A 21,331-nucleotide genomic window follows, 5' to 3' on the forward strand; every position below is an offset into this window, starting at 1 on the left:
GCAATTATGTGTCTTGGAGTTGCTCTTCTCGAGGAGTATCTTTGTGGTGTTCTCTGTATTTCCTGAATGTGAATGTTGGCCTGCCCTACTAGGTTGGGGAAGTTCAGTAATTTTTGGTAACCATTCTATAGGAATATTGTGCAGTGTTTAAAAACTGAGGCAGCACCATAAATAGATGACTTTGCAAAATATAGTGTTTGACAAGCAGTCCACCCCAGTTCCTAAAGTACATTTGTTCAGAAAGAAATGAAAACATAAATCTATATACTTCTGTAAGCAGATTATCTCCATAATTTGAGTAGAGAAGCCAGTAATATTATTGCACTGGGGAGTAACATTGGGGCTCAATACTGAGAGAAAGACTAAATTTTTGGCTCACTAAAACTATTTTATTTACATGCATATTTTCTCCATTTCGGATAAATGAAAATATAAGTACACCATCACTAGAAATGAGCACTATGGGAAAAGACAGAGGAGATTCTTCACTTTGGGGGAAATGACAGGTGAGATGACCTTGACTTTGGTCAAATTTGGGAAAAGAGCTGAGGATGGCAGTGCAAGCAGAGGGTGCTTTGTGATGAAAAGTCTGGGGCAGGAGCAGTTATGGGAGATGGGCCCCAAGGGACTCTTGGGGCCAGCTTACGGAGAGCTGCCTCCTGCTCCAGGATCCCAGTGAGGCCAAACACTGAAAGCCCCTGGGATGCTCACCTGGTACTCATTTGTCCAGCACTGAGATGTGCAGGTCAAATTGTTTGCCATCCTTAAGGGGCATACCCTCAGATTTTCTGTAATGCTTCCAGGTTCCACACACATGCTGTTCATGACCACTCAATTCCCAAAGTACACTCCAAAATGGAAGGCAATGTCTAACTTCTTATCTGTCCCAGTATGGAAATCAACCTGCAGCTGTGAGTCCTTGCTGAGGTCAAAGCACACAGCATGTTGGGCAGGTCCCTCCCATGTAGTGTAGGACACACACACAAATCTCTTCCCACCTTTCCCAGGACAGACAGAAGCCTTCCTGGTGATACTGCAGGCCTCATTCCTGTGGGGCTGCTTCAGCTCCTTGTTCCCCCATGCAGGGATATGCTCTGCCCCTCGTCCCCAGATGGAAACTGAGCCACAGTCACTGACCTGAGGTTATGAGTTGTCTATTCTCTGAAAACTCTATGCTCTTTGATAGAAGTGTCAGTGGCAGGTAGAGATTCTCTTGGAAATTTTGGCAGGCTCCTACAGGAGAGTCATAGCACAGATCTGGAAAATGTGGAGTAAAGCCATGCCCATCCTTTGTGGACAACTTCTCTCCATTTGAGAAAAAGCATTTGCCTTGCTACTGTGCCTTAGCAGGGAGTGAATACTTAACCATGGCCTCCAATTTTCTGTGAATCCTGGCTGTCTGTCAAGAAGCAGGTCTGATCCACCATATTTGTTCCTGCGAAAGACATGATCTCATTATTTTTATAGCTGCATAGTATTCCATGGTGTATATGGACCACATTTTCCTTTATTCAGTCTACCATTGATGGGCATTTAGATTGATACCATGTCTTTGCTATTGTGAATTGTGCTGCAACAAACATACATGTGCATGTGTCTTTATGGTAGAACAATTTATATTCCTTTGGGTATGTACCTAGTAATGGGATTGCTGGGTCAATTGGTAGTTCTGTTTTTCGGTCTTTGAGGAATTGTCACACTGTGTTCCACAATGATTGAACTAATTTACACTTCCACCATAGTGAATACGTATTCCTTTTTCTCTGCAACATTGCCAGCATCTATTACTTTTTGACATTTTAATAATAGCTGTTCTGACTGATATGTGATGGTATCAAAACTGTTGTTTTGACTTGCATTCCCTAATAATCAGAAATGTTGAACTTTTCCACATATGTTTCTTGGCCACATGTGTATCTTCTTTTAGGAAGTGATTGTTCATATCTCTTGCCCACTTTTTAATCAAATTGTTTTTTTCTTGTATATTTCTTAAGTTCCCTATAGATGCTGAATGCTAGCCTTTTGTCTGATGTGTAGTTTGCAAAAATGTTCTCCCATTCTGTAGGTTGCCTGTTTACCCTGTTGATAGTTTTCCTTTGCTATGCAGAAGCTCTTTAGTTTAATTAGATCCCATTTGTCAATTTTTGCTTTTGGTGCAATAGCTTGTGTCATCTGCATCATGAATTCTTTCCCCATTCCTATATCCAGAATGGCATTGCCTAGGTTGTCTTCTAGGGTTTTATAGTTTGGGGTAATACATTTCAGTATCTGATCCACCCTAAGTTGATTTTTGTGAATGGTATAAGGAAGGGATCCAGTTTCAATCTTCTGCATATGGCTAAACAGTTATCGCAGAACCTTTCATTGAATAGGGAGTCCTTTCCCCATTACCTGTTTTTGTCAGCTTTGTAGAAGATCAGATTGTTGCAAGTTTGTGGCCTTCTTTGTGGTCTCTCTGTTCCATATGTGTTTGTTTTTCTACAAATACTATCTGTTTTGGTTACTGTAGCCTCATAGTATAGTTTGAAGTCAAGTAGCATGATGTCTCCAGTTTTTTTCTTTTTGCTTAGGATTGCCTTGATCATTTGGGCTTTTTGTTTGTTCCACATGAATTTTTAAATAGTTTTACATAGCTCTTTCAATAATGTCATTGGCAATTTTACAGGAATCGCTTTGGATCTACAAATTGCTTTGGAAATTATGGCCCTTTTAATGATATTGGTTCTTCCTATCCATGAGCATGGAATTTTGTTTGTTTGTTTGTTTGTTTGTTTGTTTCACCTCAGATTTCTTTGAGCAGTGTTTTCTTTTTTTTTTTTTTTAATTTTGCCTTGAAGAATCTGGCAAATGGTATTTTACAAAGATGGTCACAATGATATCTCTTATCCTACGTGCTCTTCTCCACTGTGATCTTTTTTTAATATATTTTTTTATTTCCATAGGTTTTTGGGGAACAGGTGGTATGTGGTTCCCTGAGTAACTCTCTTAATGGAGATTTGTGAGATATGGGGTCACCCATCATCCGAGCAGCACACACTGAACCCAATTTGTAGCCTTTTATCTCTTACCCCCTTCCCACCCTTTTTCCCCCAAGTTCCCAGAGCCTATTGTATCATTTTTATGCCTTTGCATTCTCATCACTTAGCTCCCACTTATGAGTGAGAACATATGATGTTTCATTTTGCATTAATGAGTTACTTCACTTAGAATAATGGTCTCCAATCCCATCCAGGTTGCTGTTAATGCCATTAACTCATTCCTTTTTATGGCTGAGTAGTATTTCATTATATGATGGTTATTTGGGCTGGTTTCACACATCTGCAATTGTGAATTACGCTGCTATAAACATGTGGGTGCAAGTATCATTTTTGTATAATGACTTCTTTTCCTCCAGGTAGATACCAAGTAGTGAGATTGCTGAGTCAAATGGTAGTTCTACTTTTAGCTCTTTAAGGCATCCCACATTGCTTTCTATAGTGGTTGTACTAGTTTACATTCCCACCAGTTGTGTAAAAATGTTCTCTTTTCACCTCATCCCCTCCAATATCTATTATTTTGATTTTTTATTATGGCCATTCTTGCAGGAGTAAGGTGGTATCGCATTGTGCTTTTGATTTACATTTCCCTGATCGTTAGTGATGTTGAGCATTGTTTCATATGTTTGTTGCTCATTTGCATATCTTCTTTTGAGAATTGTTTTTTCATGTCCTTAGCCCCCTTTTCGATGGGATTATTTAGTTTTTTTTCCTTGCTGGTTTGTATAAATTAATTGTAGATTCTTGATATTAGTCCTTTGTTAGATGTACAGATCGTGAATGTTTTCTCCCACTCTGTGGGTTGTCTGTTTACTCTGCTGACTGTTCCTTTTGCCATACAAAATCTCCTTAGTTTAATTAAGTCCCTCCTGTTTATCTGTGTTTTTATTGCATTGGCTTTCGGGTTCTTGGTCATAAAATCTTCCCTTAAGCCAATGTCTAGAAGGGTTTTTCCGATGTTATCTTCTAGAATTTTTATAGTTTCAGGTCTTAGATCTCAGTTCTTAGATTTCAGTTCTTAATCCATCTTCAGTTGATTTTTGTATAAGGTGAAAGATGAGGATCCAGTTTCATTCTCTTACATTACATGTGGTTTGCCAATTATCCCAGCACCATTTGTTAAATAGGGTGTCCTTTCTCCACTTTGTGCTTTCATTTCCTTTGTCAAAGATCAGTTGATTGTAAATATTTGGGTTTATTTTTGGGTTTTCTATTCTGTTCCATTGGTCTATGTGCCTATTTTTATACCAGTACTATGCTGTTTTGATGACTATGGCCTTATAGTATAGTTTATAATCAGGTTATGTGATGCTTCCAGATTTATTCTTTTTGCTTAGCCTTGCTTTGGCTATGCAGGTTCTTTTTTGGTACCAAATAAATTTTAGAATTATTTTTTCTAGTTCTGTGAATAATGATGGTGGTATTTTGATGGGAATTCCATTGAATTTATAGATTGCTTTTGGCAGTATGGTCATTTTCACAATATTGATTCTACCCATCCATGAACATGAAATGTTTTTCCATTTTTTTGTGTCATCTCTGATTTCTTTGGGCACTGTTTTGTAATTCTCATTGTACAGATATTTCACCTCCTTAGATGGCTGTATTTCTAGGTATTCTATTCTTCTTGTGGCAATCATGAATGTGATTGTGTTACTGATTTGGCTCCCATCTTAGCTGTTGTAAGAAAGAATGATAGAGATTTTTGTATGTTGATTTTTTATCCTGGATTTCCCTAAAGTTGTTTGTCAGCTCAAGGGCCTTTTCAGCTGAGACTATGGGGTTTTCTACATACAGAATCATGTTGCCTGCAAACAAGGATAGTTTGACTTATTTTCTTCCTATTTGGATGCCCTTTTTTCTTACTCTTATCTAATTGCCCTGGCCAGGACTTTCGATAATATGTTAAATAAAAGTGGTAAGAGAGAGCATCTTTGTCTTGTGCCAGTTTAGAGGGGAATGCTTCGAGCTTTTGCCCATTCACTCTCATGTTGGCTGTGGGTTTGTCATAGATGACTCTTATTATTTTGAGGTATATTCCTTCAATACTCAGTTGATTGAGGTTTTTAACATGAAAAGGTGTTGAATTCTACTGAAAGATTTTTTTGCATCTATTAAGATAATCATGTAGTTTCTGTCTTTTGCTCTGTTTATGTGACGAATCAAGTTTATTGACTGGCATATGTTGAACCAACCTTGCATGCCAGGGGTACAGCCTACTTGATCGTGGTGGGTAAGCTTTTTTCATGTGCTGCTGGATTCAGTTTGCCAGTATTTCGTTGAGGATATTTTTATTGATCTTCCTCGAGGATATTTGCCTGAAATTTGTTGTTGTTGTTGTGTCTTGCCAGGTTTTGATATCAAGATAATGCTGGCCTCACAAAATGAGTTAGGCAGGTATCTCTCCTCCTCAGTTTTTTGGAATACTTTCAGTAGGAATGATACTAGCTCTTCTTTGTACACTTGGTAGAATTCAGCTGGGAATCCATCTGGTCCTGGGCCTTTTTTGGGTGGTAGACTTATTATTACTGATTCAATTTTGGAGCTCATTGTTGGTCTCTTCAGGGATTCAGTTTCTACCTGGTTCAGTATTGGTCAGGTGTATGTATCCAAGAATGTATCCATTTTCTGTAGATTTTTTAGTTTGTATGCATAGAACTGTTTATAATCTACCTGATGGGTGCTGCTATTTTTGTAGCATCTGTGGTACTATCCCCTTTGTTGTTTCCAGTTGTGTTTATTTGAATCTTCTCTCTTTTCTTGTTTATTAGTCTGGCAAGCAGTTTATTTTGTCACTTTTAAAAAAAAAACGAACTGTTGGATTCATTCTACTTTGACTGCTTTCGTTTCTCAGTCTCCTTCAGTTTAGCTCTGATTTGTGGTATTTCTTGTCTTCTAAATTTGAGGTTGGCATGCTCTTGGTTCTCGACTCTTTTTTAACTTCAAAATTAATGTTTTCAAAATCATCATATGGTAGGCATTCTCTAGTTCTTTTAGGTGTGATGTTATGTTGCTAAGTTGAAATCCTTGTAACTTTTTCATGTGGGCATATAGTCTTATAAATAATCCTTTTAATACTGCCCTAGCTGTGTCCCAGAGATTTTGGTATGTTGTATTATTTTTCTCATTAGTTTCATTGCTCTCATTAATTTAAAAAAAAAAAACTTCTCAATTTCTGACTTAATTTCATTATTTACCCGAAAGTCATCTAGTAGCAGGGCTATTCCATTTCCATCATTTCCATGTCATTGTATGGTTTTGAGTGATTTCCTTAGTCTTGATTTCTAATTTTATTGTGCTGTAATCTGAAAGAAGGACTGCTATGATTTCAATTCTTTTCCATTTGCTGAGGAGTATTTTATGTCTGATTATGTGGTGAATTTTAGAGTATGTTCCATTTGGTTTTGAGAAAAACATATATTCTGTTGTTTTTTGGGTGCAAAGTCCTGGAGAAGTCTATCAGGTCCATGGATCAAGTGCTGAGTTTAAGTTCTGAATGTCTTTGTTAATTCTCTACCTCAATGGTCTTTCTAATGCTGTAAGTGGAGTGTTGGAGTCCCTCACTATTACTGTGAATTCCATTATTCAAAGCCTCTTGGAAGGTCTCTAAGAACTTGCTTTATGAATCTGGGTGCTTTTGTGCTGAATGCATATATATTTAGGATAGTCAGATGTTCCATTTGAATAAAACTCTTTGCCATATGGAATGCCCTTAGACAACCTTTCAAGGTTACCTGGAGCCCCAGAGCACTGTAGGGTTTGCTGGAATTCAAGTTCCAGCCAATGAGATCAAAGATTCCCCTTGGCTAAGGCTGGTTTAAGTGCTCCCTCAGTTGGCGTGCAAGACTGGAGTTACAACACTGTTTTTCTTATCACTTCAATGCCTCTTTCAGCAATACAGAGTTAAAAACAGGTACTATGTGGGCTCACCTGATTCTTGGTTCTCATGGAGGTGCTTTTTCTATATGGATGTTACCAGATAGAGTGTCCTAAATGTGAATTGTCCACATTCTTGGCATATTGGAAAAATAAATTGAACAGAATGCCACAGAGTGGGCACAGATTTATTGACGACAATTTACACAGTGGAAGCAGACTCCACTTGAGCAAGCAGCTGTTTAAGAGCCCCATCAAGGGCCAGACAAGGTGGCTCACACCTGTAACCTCAGCACTTTGGGAAGCCAAGAAGAGCAGATCATGTGACTCCAGAAGTTTCAGATCAGCCTAGGAAATCTGGTGAAACCCTGTCTACTAAAAATACAAAAATTAGCCAGCCATGGTAGCACATGCCTGTAATCCCAGCTACTCAGGAGACTGAGGCATGAGAATTCCTGGAAACCAGCAGGCAGGTGTTGCAATGAGTCTAGATTGCACTACTACACTCCAGCTTGGGTGAAAGAGTGGGACTCCAATTTAAAAAAAACACAACAAAAACAAAAAGCAGTGTCTGAAAACAGTTTTTATGGTATATTTATCCCTGTGTACTTATCTATTTATTTATTTTTATTGTTAATTGTTATTGTCCTTTAAATTCTGGGATACATGTGCAGAACGTGCAGGTTTGTTACATAGGTACACATGTGCCGTGGTGGTTTGCTGCACCCATCAACCCATCATCTACATCAGGTATTTCTCCTAAAGTTATCTCTCCACTTGTTCTTCAACCCCCAAAAGGCCCCAGTGTGTGATGTTCCCCTCCCTATGTCCATGTGTTCCCATTGTTCAACTCCCACTTATGAGAGAGAACATGCAGTGTTAGGTTTTCTGTTCCTGTGTTAGTTTGCTGAGAATGATGGATTCCAGCTTAATCTACGTCCCTGCAGAGGACATTAACTCATCCTTTTCTATGGCTGCATAATATTCTTTGGTGTATATGTGCCACATTTTCTTTATCCTGTCTATCATTTATGGGCATTTGGGGTGGTGCCAAGTCTTTGATATTGTGAGCAGTGCTGCAATAAACATACATGTGCATGTTTCTTTATAGTAGAATGATTTATAATTCTTCAGGTACATACCCAGTAATGGGATTGCTGGATCAAATGTTATTTCTGGTTCTAGATCCTTGAGGAATTGCCACACTGTCTTCCACAATGATTGAACAAACTTACACTTCCACCAACAGTGTAAAAGCGTTCCAATCTCCACATCCTATCCAGCATCTGTTGTTTCCTGACTTTTTAGTGATCACCATTCCAACTGGAGTGAAATGGTATCTCATCGTGATTTTGATTTGCATTTCTTTTATGACCAGAGATGATAAACTTTTCTTCATATGTTTGTGGGCACATAAATATCTTCTTTTGAGAAGTGTCTGTTCATATCCTTCACCCACTTTTTGATGGGGTTGGGTTTTTTTGTGTAAATTTGTTTAAGTTTCTTGCAGATTCTTGATATTAGCCCTTTGTCAAATGGACACATTGCAAAAATTTGCTCCCATTATGTAGGGTGCCTGTTCACTCCGATGATTGTTTCTTTTGCTGTGCAGAATCTCTTTAGTTTTATTAGATTCCATTTGTCAATTTTGGCTTTTGTTGCCATCGCTTTTGGTGTTTTAGTCATGAAGTCTTTGTTGATGCCTATGTCCTAAGGGTATTGCCTAGGTTTTCTTCCAGGGTTTTTTTTTTTTCTTTTAGGCCTTACATTTAGTACTTTAATCCATCTTGAGTTAATTTCTATGTAAGGAATAAGTAAGGGGTCTAGTTTCAGTTTTCTGCATATGGCTAGCCAGTTTTCCCATCACCATTTATTAAATAGGTAATCCTTTCCCCGTTGCTTGTTTTTGTCAGATTTCTCAAAAATCAGATGGTTGTAGATGTGTGGTATTATTTCTGAGGTCTCCGTTTTGTTGCATTGGTCTATACATCTGTTTTGGTACCAGTACCATGCCGTTTTGGCTACTGTAAACTTATAGTATAGTTTGAAGTCAGGTAGCGTGATGCCTCCAGCTTTCTTGTTTTTGCTTAGGATTGTCTTGGCTATACGAGCTTTTTGTTGGTTTTGTATGAAATTTGAAGTAGTTTTTTTAATTCTGTGAAGAAAGACAGTTGTAGCTTGATGGGGATAGCACTGAATCTATAAATTACTTTGGGCAGTATGGCCATTTTCATGATACTGGTTATTCCTATCCATGAACATGGAAAGTTTTTCCATTTGTTTGTATCCTCTGTTATTTCCTTGAGCAGTGGTTTGTAGTTCTCCTTGAAGAGATCTTTCACATTCCTTGTAAGTTGTATTCCTAGGTACTTTATTCACTTTGTAGCAATTCTGAATGGGAGTTCAGTCATGATTTGGCTCTCTGTCTATTATTGGTATATAGAAATGCTTCTGATTTTTGCACATTGATTCTGTATCCTGAGACTTTGTTGAAGTTGCTTGTCAGCTTAAGGAGATTTTGGGCTGAGATAATCGGGTTTTCTAAATACACCATCATGACATCTGCAAACAGAGACAATTTGACTTCCTCTTTTCCTATTTGAATATCCTTTATTTCCTTCTCTTGCCTGATTGCCCTGGCCAGAACTTCCAATACTATGTTGAATAGGAGTGGTGAGAAAGGGCATTATTGTCTTGTGCCAGTTTCCAAAGGGAACACTTCCAGCTTTTGCCCATTCAGTATGATATTGGCTGTAGGTTTGTCATAAATAGCTCTTATTATTTTGAGATATGTTCCATCAATACCTAGTTTATTGAGAGATTTTAGCATGAAGGGGTGTTGAATTTTATTGGAGGCGTTTTCTGCATCTATTGAGATAATCATGTGGGTTTTGTCACTGGTTCTGTTTATGTGATGGATTACGCTTACTGATTTGCATATGTTGAAACAGCCATGCGTCCCAGAGATGAAGCCAACTGATCGTGGCAGATAGGGTTTTTGATGTGTTTCTGGATTCAGTTTGCCAGTATTTTATTGAGGATTTTCGTATCGATGTTCATAAGGGATACTGGCCTGAAAATTTCTTTTTTTGTTGTGTCTCTGCCAGGTTGTGGTATCAGAATGATGCTGGCCTCATAAAATGAGTTAGGGAGGAATCCCTATTTTTCTGTTGTTTGGAATAGTTTCAGAAGGAATGGTACCGGCTCCTCTTTGCGCCTCTGGTACAACTCAGCTGTGAATCTGCCTGGTCCTGGGTTTTTTTTTGGTTGGTAGGCTATTAATTATTGCCTCAATTTCTGTACTTGTCATTGGTCTATCCAGAGATTCAACTTCTTCCTGGTTTAGTTTTGGGAGGGTGTATGTGTTCAGAAATTTATCCATTCCTTCTAGATTTTCTAGTATACTTGTGTAGAGGTGTTTATAGTATTCTCTGATGGTAGTTTGTATTACTGTGGGATGAGTGACGATATCCCCTTTATCATTTTTTGTTGTGTCTATTTGATTCTTCTCTCTTTTCTTCTTTATCAATCTGGCTAGCAGTCTATCTATTTTGGTAATCTTTTCAAAAAACCAGCTTCTGGATTCATCGATTTTTTGAAGGTTTTTCATGCCTCTTTCAGTTTTGCTCTGATCTTAGTTATTTCTTGCCTTCTTCTAGCATGTGTATTTGTTTGCTCTTGCTTCTTTAGTTCTTTTAATTGTGATGTTAGCATGTCGATTTTAGACCTTTTCCACTTTTTTGTGGGCATTTAGTGCTATAAATTTCCCTCTAAACACTGCTTTAGCTGTGTCCCAGAGATTCTGGTACATTGTGTCTTTGTTTTCATTGGTTTCAAAGAACTTATTTATCTCTGCCTTAATTTCATCATTTACCCAGTAGTCATATACTTTTACATTTTAAAATACCCAAACAACTCCCATTGGATTGTTTGCAATAGAAAAGATAAATGCTTGAGTAGACAGATGTCCTACTCTCCATGATGTTATTATTTGCATGCCTATATCATATTTTATGTATCCCATTAATGTATACCCCTACTATGGACCCACAAAAATTAAAAAGAAATGACAAACAAGAGACCAATACGCACAAGAAAACATACGCCACCTCATGGGTCATTAGGGAAATGGAAGTCAAAACCACTGTAAGATACTACTTCACACTCATTAGGACGGCTGTTAAATTAAAAAAATGAAAACTAACAAGTGTGAAGATATGAATAAATGGGAACCCTTGAACATTGCTGTTTGGAGTGTAAGATGGTGTGGCTGCTGTGAAATATATTATGCAGTTCCTCAAAAACGTTACTCATCATAATATACATCTCTTTGGCAACTGGGATCAATTTTTTTTCTATAAACTGTTTAAATTCACTGACGATAAAACTGAAGAGAAAAATGAAGTGAGAGGGAGAAGAAAGCAAAGGAGGAAGGGAATTCTAATTCACTCCATCTTTAAATTCTAATACAGGTTTTAAGGATGCTTCCCTTCATCATGAAAAGAGAACTTGAGGAGGAGTCCTGAGTCTTCCATCTCAGATGAAGAGGACTTCATTATGACTGAAGTCCAATCACCTGTACTTGCACCTGTCCTCACACAGTCTGTAACTAAGGAACACACAAATCAAGAACTAGACTTAAGAACCTCAACTTTCTCCCTGAATCTGCAGGAGAAAGAGTGTCTCTGAAAATTTTGATTTGCATGGACACTCAATGAAAAGAAAAGGGTGCAGCTAGAGCCCAGGTGTGTGAGATGCAGATGGGAACAGCCCTCACCTGGCAGAGCCAAGGAGACCAGTGTGGGATCAGGGGAACACAGGGGTTTTCTCTACCTTCTTCCATAAGTCCTGCTTAGGATCAAGAACAGTGTTCCCCGAGGACCTCTATAGGCAAAGGGAAGGGTTATCTTTCATTGCCAATGATTTCTACAAGAATCCTCACTATTTTTACCATTGTACAAATTAAGAAAATGTACACTTTCTTGGCAGATTATGCATAGTGAAGAGAAGGCTTAATGAGAGGCATGGATGCTGGACTTCACAATCCCTCATCCTCACTCCATCATCCTTATCTGTGCATTTCCCTGGTGACCCCTTCCTCCCCCTGGTACCTCGCTCACTGTCATTTCTGCTGCATCACAGATACAGGCTTGCAGACAGATGTGGTTGTGACTGAGTCTGTTTCTGACACCTTACCCCTTCTCACTCTGTGGGGAATCCTTGCTGAGAGGGTCCTGGCCTCCTGAGTAGCTGAAGGCAATACACTTACAGGAACAGGCTCAGATTGAAGTCTAGCATCTTATCATCCAATCAGGATCTGGTGTCCATGAGGTGATTACAAATTATCAGGTGTACTTTCTCTCAACATAAGCACTAAAGGAATATATTATCTGCCCTATAAAATTAAACATACAAGACTAAAACAGATACAGGAAAATGCAGTGAACACACTTATTTTAGAGGGGCAAAAGATAATAAACAGCACCCCAAAAACAAGATGGGTCACCAACAGCTCTACTGGAGCCACCCACAAAAATTCACCCAGGGTTCTCACTCTTGTTGCATCTGCTCAAACCAGCATGGCCTTATCTGAAAATATTGCCTCGATATGTGCTGCTTGTTTTCATAAGTACTTAAAGGATATAGGTTTCATTAGGTTAGACTAAGTGATCTTCCTTCAATTTATAAGTAAGACATTCACTCAATGAAAGAAACCATGCTAGCTCTTTGTCCATGAATAAAAATTAAAACAAAGAAACCAACTCTAAAAAAGAAAAGAAAAAAAAACAGGCAGCCATCACTGGTCCATATCATTGGTGAAACCAACAAGACCCCCATTTTCATCTTCTCTGAAAATGTTTCTCTGCCACAGTTGGCTTCACCTTCTACTCTCAGTGTCTTAGAGCTCCCACCAAGATGGCACAATGAAAACCCTTTTCCTGCCAAAAGAGCTGTTGTCATCTATTTCATGACACAAATAGAGAACCATTTAGGAGAAGATAAACAACATATTACCTAAAAGCCAAACAATGCAAATTGAAGAGGGTCTCAACTTTGTCTGCAGGGCCCATCTAAGGCATAATTTTGATCATCCTCATTCTCTCTTCCCCTGTTCCTTGCCACAGTTTGTTCAACTCCAGCCTTACTCATGGGTATGCCTCCCGTTTTGCCCTCCTTTAACCTAACATCCAGATACCTTGACGTGTCAATGAACAGTAAATAACACTTTCATGCCTCTCTTTCTTGTTTCTTTCCTGTATGAACTGAAATTCCCTCCACTCTCACTGGAGAGTCTCAGGTTCTTGTTAGATACACTCTCCTCCTTATATCATCCCTCTCACAGTTTTGTTCACTTCTCTGTTTTGATGATGGATCATAGGCCCCCTCATCAGCATGGAAATCATTTTTGGGGGAATTAGACAATTCTTGCTCTGAGTGGATAAAGACAATCTTGGAACCCATGACTTTCTGATCAGAACATGAGTTTGATTTCATATCTCCATGTCCCTGGATTATGCCCATTGTATTTGAATTACCTGCAGTATCCTACATGCTGTCCCTGCTAGACAAACACACAGTGACTGCCTTTTGTTAACTGATATTTACCAGCTCAGTTCAGCTCACATAGGCCATGTGTTCCATTCATCTTTATACCAGCTTCTACCCTGTGCTCATGGTGGCCAAGAGAGATGTCTCAGATGAAAGGGGAAGACATAGAGTCCAGGAACCAGTGTTCAACAAATGATTTCTGATTTGCCTCTGGGGCCCTACTCAACATCTTTTTCATACACATAAACCCAAATTCATGGTCTTCTCCCAGCAAATACAACAGTGCTCAGAAGACAGTATTTCTGGACTCTAAAGCCTTGCCTTCTGAAAGGTCTGCAGGGCTTTTCAGTTTTTGTTGAAAGCCCCCAAAGAATAAATCTACTCTGATAATGTTGTCCTTGATGCCCAAGTCCCCTAAAGCTGTTGCCTCTGTGGTGCTGTCCGTGGTACTGAGCACTGGTGCTTCTGGGCCTGTATTTGCAAATGAGGGGCCAAAAAGAAAGAATTAAGAGAGAAATCTTTTGTTTCGTTTTGTTTTGTTTTGTTTGGTGTTTGATTAATCACAGCTCAAAATATGTATGATGAATGGAGCAGGAATGAAATTTGGATTTTAAGACCCCAATGTCTGCAGTGCCCTCTCTGACCCCTCCTATTCAACATAGTTTGAAAGTCCTGGCCAGAGCAATCAGGCAAGAGAAAGAAAAGAAAAGAAAAGAAAAAAGAAAAGAAAAGAAAGGAAAAGAGAGAGAGAAAGAGAGAGAGAAAGAGAGAAAGAAAGAAAGATGGCCGGGCGTGGTGGCTGAAGCCTGTAATCCCAGCACTTTGGGAGGCCAAGACGGGTGGATCGCGAGGTCAGGAGATCGAGACCATCCTGGCTAACACGGCGAAATCCCGTCTCTACTAAAAAATACAAAAAACTAGCCGGGCGAGTTGGTGGGCGCCTGTAGTCCCAGCTACTCGGGAGGCCGAGGCAGGAGAATGGCGTAAACCCGGGAGGCAGAGCTTGCAGTGAGCTGAGATCCAGCCACTGCACTCCAGCCTGGGCGACAGAGCGAGACTCCGTCTCAAAAAAAAAAAAAAAAGAAAAGAAAAGAAAAGAAAAGAAAGAGCAAGAGAGAGCAAGAGAGAGCAAGAAAGAGCATCCAAACAGAAAGAGAAGTCAGACCATCCCTGTTTGCAGACATGATTCCATATCTAGAAAACCTCATAGTCTCCACCCAAATGATCCTTAAGCTGGTAAACAACTTTAGCAAAGTTTCAGGATACAAAATCAATGTGGAAAAATCACTAGAACTCCTATATGCCAACAACACCTAAGCATATGGCCAAATCAGAAATGCAATTCCATTCACAATTGCCATAAAAAGAATAAAATACCTAGGAATACAGCTAACCAGTGGGTGAAAGATCGTTACAAAGAAAATTACAAAACATTGCCTAAGAAAACATAGATTATGCAAACAAACGGAAAAACATTCCATGCTCATGAATAGCAAGAATCATTATCATTAAAACAGCCATACTGCCCAAAGAAATATACATATTCAGTGCTATTCCTGTTGAACTACCAATGACATCAGAATTAGAAAATAAAACTATTTTAAAATGCACATGGAACCAAGAATGAGTTGATTACCAAAGACATTCTAAACAAAGAGAACAAAGCTAGAAGCATCACTTTATCCAACTTAAAAGTATACTACAGGGCCACAGTAACTGAACAGTATGGTACTGGTACAAAAACAGACACAGAGACAAGTGGGACAGAATAGAGAGCCCAGAAATAAGGTCACACACCTACAGCCATGTGATCTTTAACAAAGCTGACCAAACAAGCAATGGAAAATGTACTTTCTATTCAAGAAATGGTTTTGGGATAACTGGGTAGCCATATGTAGATGACTGAAACCGAATCCCTTCCTTGCATTATGTAGAAAAATCAATTCAAGAGGGGTTTGAAGACTTAAATGTAAAACCCAAAACTATAAAAACCCTGAAAAACTACCTAGGCCATATCATTCTGAATGTAGGAATGGGGGAAAGTTTCATAACAAAGATGCCAAAAGCAATCACAAGAAAAGCAAAAATTGACAAACGGATCCATTTAAACTAAAGAGCTTCTGCACCGCAACGGAAACTATCAACAGAGTCAACAGACAAGCTACAGAATGGGAGAAAATATTTGCAAATTATGTATCTGAAAAAGGTCTTATATCTAGCATCTATAAGGAATTTTAATAACTTTACAAGAACAGAACAAACAACCCCATAAAAAAGTGGGCAAAGAGGCCAGGCGTGGTGGCACACGCCTATAATCCCAGCACTTTATGACGTGGAGGAGAGCGGATGATGATCAGGAGATTGAGACCGTTCTGGCTAACACGGTGAAACCCTTCTCTAATAAAAATACAAAAAATCAGCCGGGTGTGGTGGCACGCACCTGTAGTTCCAGCTACTCGAGAGGCTGAGGAAGGAGAATCGCTTGAACCCGAAGGCAGATGTTGCAGTGAGCTGAGATCACGCCGCTGCACTCCAGCCTCGGCAATAGAGCAAGACTCCGTCTCAAAATAAAAGTGGACAAAGGGCCGAACGTGGTGGCTTATGCCTGTAATTTCAGCACTTTAAGTGGCTTGGGGCAGCTGCATCGCTTGAGCCCAGGAAAGACCAGCCTTGACAATATGGTGAAACCCTATCTCTCCAAAATTAGAAAAATTAGCCGAGTGTTATCGCGGGCACCTGAAATCCCAGCTATTTAGGAGGCTGAGCTGGGAGGATCGCCTGAGCCCAGGCAGAAATTGCAGTGAGCCGAGATTGCACCGCTGCACTTCAACCTGGGTGTTAGAGTGAGACCCTGTCTCCAAGAAAAGTAGACAAAGGACAGGAACAGGCACTTCCCAAAATAAGACATACATGTGGCCAAAAAGCATATGAAAAGAAGCTCAACGTCCCTGAATGTTAGAAAAATGCAAATTAAAACCACAATGAGGTACCATCTCTCACCAATCAGAATGGCTAGTATTCAAAAGTTAAAAAATAACAGATGCTAGCAAGCTTGTAAAGAAAAGGGAACATTTACACATTGCTGGTGGCATTAGTTTAATCATGGTGGAAAGCAATGTGATGATTCTTCAAACAGCTAAAACAGAACTACCATTTAACCCATGTATCCCATCACTGGGTATATACCCAGAAGAATATAAGCCATTCTACCATAAAAACACATGTATGTGAATGTTTATTACAACAGTATGCACAATAGCAAAGACATGGAATCAACCTCAGTGCCCATGAAGGACAGACTGGATAGAGAAAATGTTGTACACATACACCATAGTATTCTATGCAGCCTCAGAAAACAACGAGATTATGTCTTTTGCAGAAACATGGATGGAGCTGTAGGCCATTTTCCTTAGCAAACAAATGTGGAAACAGAAAATGAAATGTTGCATGTTCTCACTTAGAAGTGTGAGCTAAACAATGAGGCTCATGGACACCAAGAGGGAAAAAAACGCACACTGGGGCCTACTTGAGGGTGGAGGGTGAAAGATGGGACAGGAACTGAGAAAATGATTATTGGCTACTAGGCTTAGTAACTGGATTATGAAATGATCTGTACCACAAACTCCCATGACACGAGTTTTCCTGCACATGTACCTCTGAACCTAAAATAAAAGTTTTTTTAAAAAAGAAAAAACTCACCTTTCTTCCCGAATCTGCAGGACAAACAGTATCTCTGAAACTTTGATTCATGTGGACACCAAGGGAAAGGAGAGGATATAGCTAGAGCCCAGACAGATGAGAACAGACCTCATCTGGTAGAGCCAATGGGCCTAAGGTGGGGCAGGTTCATGCAAGGACTTTCTCTACCTCTCTCCCAGATCATCCTGAGGATCAAGATCAGTGCTGTCCCAGAATGTTTAAAGGCAGAAAGAATGATTACCCTCTAGAGCCAATGACTTTACCAAGAATCCTCACCTTAAAATTTTTTTATTTTTGTACAAGTTGGTAAAATGTATACCTTCCGGGTAGATTCTCCCTAGTGTAGAAAAGGTTTGAGGGGCAGAAAGGCCGTGCTTTAAAATCATTATTCCTTACTCCATCATCCTTATCTATGCATTTCCCTAGTAACCCAATCCACAGCCTGGTACTTCTCTCAGTATAATTTCACTGCATTGCAGCCACATGCCGTTAAACAGCTATGGTTTTAACTGAGTTTCATCCTGACGTCTGAGCCTTTCTCACCCTGCAAGAGAAGTTTGCTGAGAGGAAATTGGAATCAGGAATGAAAGCAGAGGGCATGGTTGACAGGGACCATTTAAATGCTGCAACTCAAAGATTCACACAGAAGCCCAGATACAATTCTGAGGAGTTGCCCAGAGGAAGCAAAAATATCAGAGCTACAGGTGAGTTGAAAAGGCACAGCTTTCAATTGTCTCAAGTCGCATAAACCAAGAAAGAAATGGGAGATTTTATGAGATAAAAATATGAGCATTTCTATTGTGAATTCTCTACTGAGAGTTGTGTCTTTGTGAACTAGAGACCTTGAGACTACGGAATCTGAGATGCTTGTGGAGTGTGGGGTGTGGACCCTGGACCAGTGTAACCCTCTGTGAGTGTGTGATGGTGTCTGATAAGAGTGAACTCTGCTGAGATGATGTGACTTTAGTTGGGAGGTGGATGGCCCACCAGAGTGAGTGGGTGTGTGAGTGAGTGTCAAGGGTGTGTGTGCTTTGTCTTCATGACTGTGAAGTGAGTGTGTGTGAGCACAGCCCAAGGGCTTGAGCATTTTTATATGCATGGTGAGCAGGTGGATGTGATTGTGGGTGTGTGTGCTCGGATGTGACTGGGTATTGAACTAGGAGCATGCATGTGGCCTTGCACCATTGGCTCTACCACGTGAGGGCTGCTCTCATCTGTCTATCACACATCTGGGATCCAGCTATACCCTCTCCTTTCTCTTGGTGTCCATGTCAATCAAAGTTTCAGAGATACTGTTGTCCTGCAGATTCCAGAAGAAAGCATGCATGCATGTGCATATGAAGGTTCCTCCCCACAGAGCAGCTCCTCTGATGCAGCAGCTGTGCATCCTCCCTTGTGTGTCAATGTGGATCCTGGGTGGCAGAACTGGTGGGGATTTGGCAATTGGGAGTTACTGAGAACTCATGTTCAATCATTCTTGAGAGCAGAATGAACGATCTGTAGGTGTCTCTTTCCAATAAGTGTGGGGAAGAGGAATGCAGACTATGGGGTGATGTTTCCTCAGGTGAGGTCTGCACAGAGTGACCACCAGCTTCTGCCTCCCAGTCTCAAGTCTCTTCCTGTCCCTCATCACAGTCTGTCCTTCCCACTGTAGGACAAGATGGTGGGCAGATCCTGGCTTGCTATCAAGGAACATTGCAGACCCTGGTTTCAAGGACTGGATCACCCAAACCAGGAAGGAGCAAGTATAGCCTCAGTTAAGACACAGCTTACAGTGCATAGTAATAAGAAAAATGGCTGGGTCCACTGTCTCATGCCTGTAATTTCACCACTTTGGGAAGCCAAGATGGGAGGATAACTTGAGGCCAAAAGTTTGAGACAAGCCTGAGCATTATAGTGAGACCCTCTCAAAAACCTTAAATATCACAGGGGCACAGTGTTGGGCACTATCATCCCAGCTACTTAGGAGGCAGAGTGGGGAGGATCCTGCAGCCCAGGAGTTCAAGGCTTGAGTGAGCTATGATTGCACCACTGTACGTCCACCTGGATGACAGACCAAGACCCAGTCTCAAAAAAACACAAAAATCAGCCACTGGTAGTCATTGTAGAAATCAATCATTCCCTCCAGTTATGTCTCTGGCCCAAACTTTCCATGTATGCAACTACTGGGGCTGTGCTGTCAGCAATGTGTGCCCTTTCTAGGAAGGATGTTCATCGTCTGTGATGATTGTGATGCATGTCATCCACACACAGCGGTTTCCTGTTCTTTTATCATTTCCCTCTGTCTTTCAACAAGTATTGTTTCTCACTGGAGTGAATTTCTAAATTCTTACATCCTCACATCTTGTTTGCACAGTTTCATAGTGAAAATGAATGCAGTTTAGAGTTCCGTGGAGACTCTCCCGTTCTTTTAGGTCACCCCAACAGGCTCTACACATGGCAGGGATTAAGGTAAAAGTTTTACATATATTAACTCATCTATTACTGAGAACACCCTACAAAATAAACATTGCTGATAATTCTCCTTGTCCTAGGAAAACTGAGGCAAGGAGAGTTCAAGTAATAAATCTAAAATGGCACTGCTAGTAAGAAGCAAAATGAAGACTGGAATTCAGGCATCCTGTCTCCTGAACCCTTGCTCTTACCTATGGGTTCTCCATTTCTTCAGGAATACAGGGCCCTGACTGTGGTAGGATGAAGGCAGGGAAGCCTCAGAGTCTGTCTTTTGATCTCTCAGATATATCTGTTACAGGAGGTGCCACTTTCACAGCTGTGTCCTTAACCATTGGTTCTTATATCACAATTAGAGGGACACCAATCCTCCCTTTCATGTGAATTCTCCATGGTCCAAGAGTGGGGTGGAGAAGAAGGGAGAATATTTGCTCAGGAGGTGAGCTTATGTGTGAGTGATATGGAAACGTCTAGTTGACAAGATGGAGGCACCATGCATGCAGAGGTCCTGGAGACCCTCCAACTCCAGGCAAGAAACCTACAGTGACTGCACTGTGGGCTAGTCATGGGGCCTTATGTAGGAGGTCACTCAGGTGTTGGGGCTGTGGCTCTTTGCCAAGGGCATAGAATTTTCAGGGAGTAGACAACTCTTAGACCAAAGTCAGTGACTGTGGCTCAGTTTCCATCTTGCGATGAGAAACAGAGCATCTCACACCCCAAGGGCAGGAGGAACTGAAGCAGCCCCACAGGGTTGATGCCTATGGTATCAGCACCAAGTCTTCACTCTACCAATGAAAAGGTGGGAAGGATTTCTGTGTGTGTCTGATATGAGCCCCACAAGGAAGAGACCTGCCCACAACCCTGTGTGCTTTGCCTTCAGCAATGAGCCACAGCTGCAGGTGGATGTACACATCAGCATTGGTGAGGACTCAGGCATCGCCTTCCATTTGTGAGTGCACTTCAGCCATTGTGGGGTCATGGACAGCCGTGAGGGTGGGATCTGGAAGGGTGAAGTGAAATCCAATCATGTGCCCTTTGGCGATGGTAAAGAATTCGAAGTGACCATCATAGTGCTGGACGTTGAGTACCAGGTGAGTGCCCCAGGAGCTCCCAGTACCCAACCTCCATGTGTTCCCAGAGCAGGAGGCAGCTCTTCCTGACCTGGCCCCACCAGTCTCTGGAAACCCATCTCCCATAACTATTCCAGCTCCAGGCCTTTTCATCACATAGCACCCTCTGCTTGCACTGCCATCCTCAGGTTTTTTCCCATATCTGACCAGGGTCAAGGTCACCTCACCTGCCATTCCTCCCAAGTTGGAGCATATCTTCTGTCTTTTCTCAGAGTGCTCATTTCTACTTATGTCATTATTTAAATTTTCATTTGCCTGAATGAATACAATATGCATAAAAATGAAATTATTTTAACCAGTCAACAATTTAGTATTCATCTCACTCCTGGAACCAATTCCTACTCCTGAGAACATTACCAGTGCTCTGTTCTCCTTCCAGAGAAAATCTATGCCTATGGAAGCATACATGGGGATTTCATTTGTTTTTAAGCAAATCCTGATATAAGTGCTCTACACACTACACTTTAGGAAGTAACGTGATTTTCTGTGAATGAATATATCTTGAAGACATCATCAATCCTTGGTGCTTCCTCATTTGTGAAAAATTGGATAGTATTCCATTAGAAGAGTTACTCAAAATTATTGAACATG

The 21,331-nt window shown here is 40.5% G+C and overlaps 1 pseudogene; it reads left to right on the forward strand.

Moving 5' to 3' along the window:
• The first annotated feature begins 12,405 nt into the window (after positions 1–12,405).
• On the forward strand, positions 12,406–12,577 carry LOC111554061 (annotated as a pseudogene).
• The last annotated feature ends 8,754 nt before the right edge of the window (positions 12,578–21,331 follow it).

Source organism: Piliocolobus tephrosceles, chromosome 21 (genome assembly GCF_002776525.5).
Source record: "Piliocolobus tephrosceles isolate RC106 chromosome 21, ASM277652v3, whole genome shotgun sequence".
NCBI lineage: Eukaryota > Metazoa > Chordata > Mammalia > Primates > Cercopithecidae > Piliocolobus > Piliocolobus tephrosceles.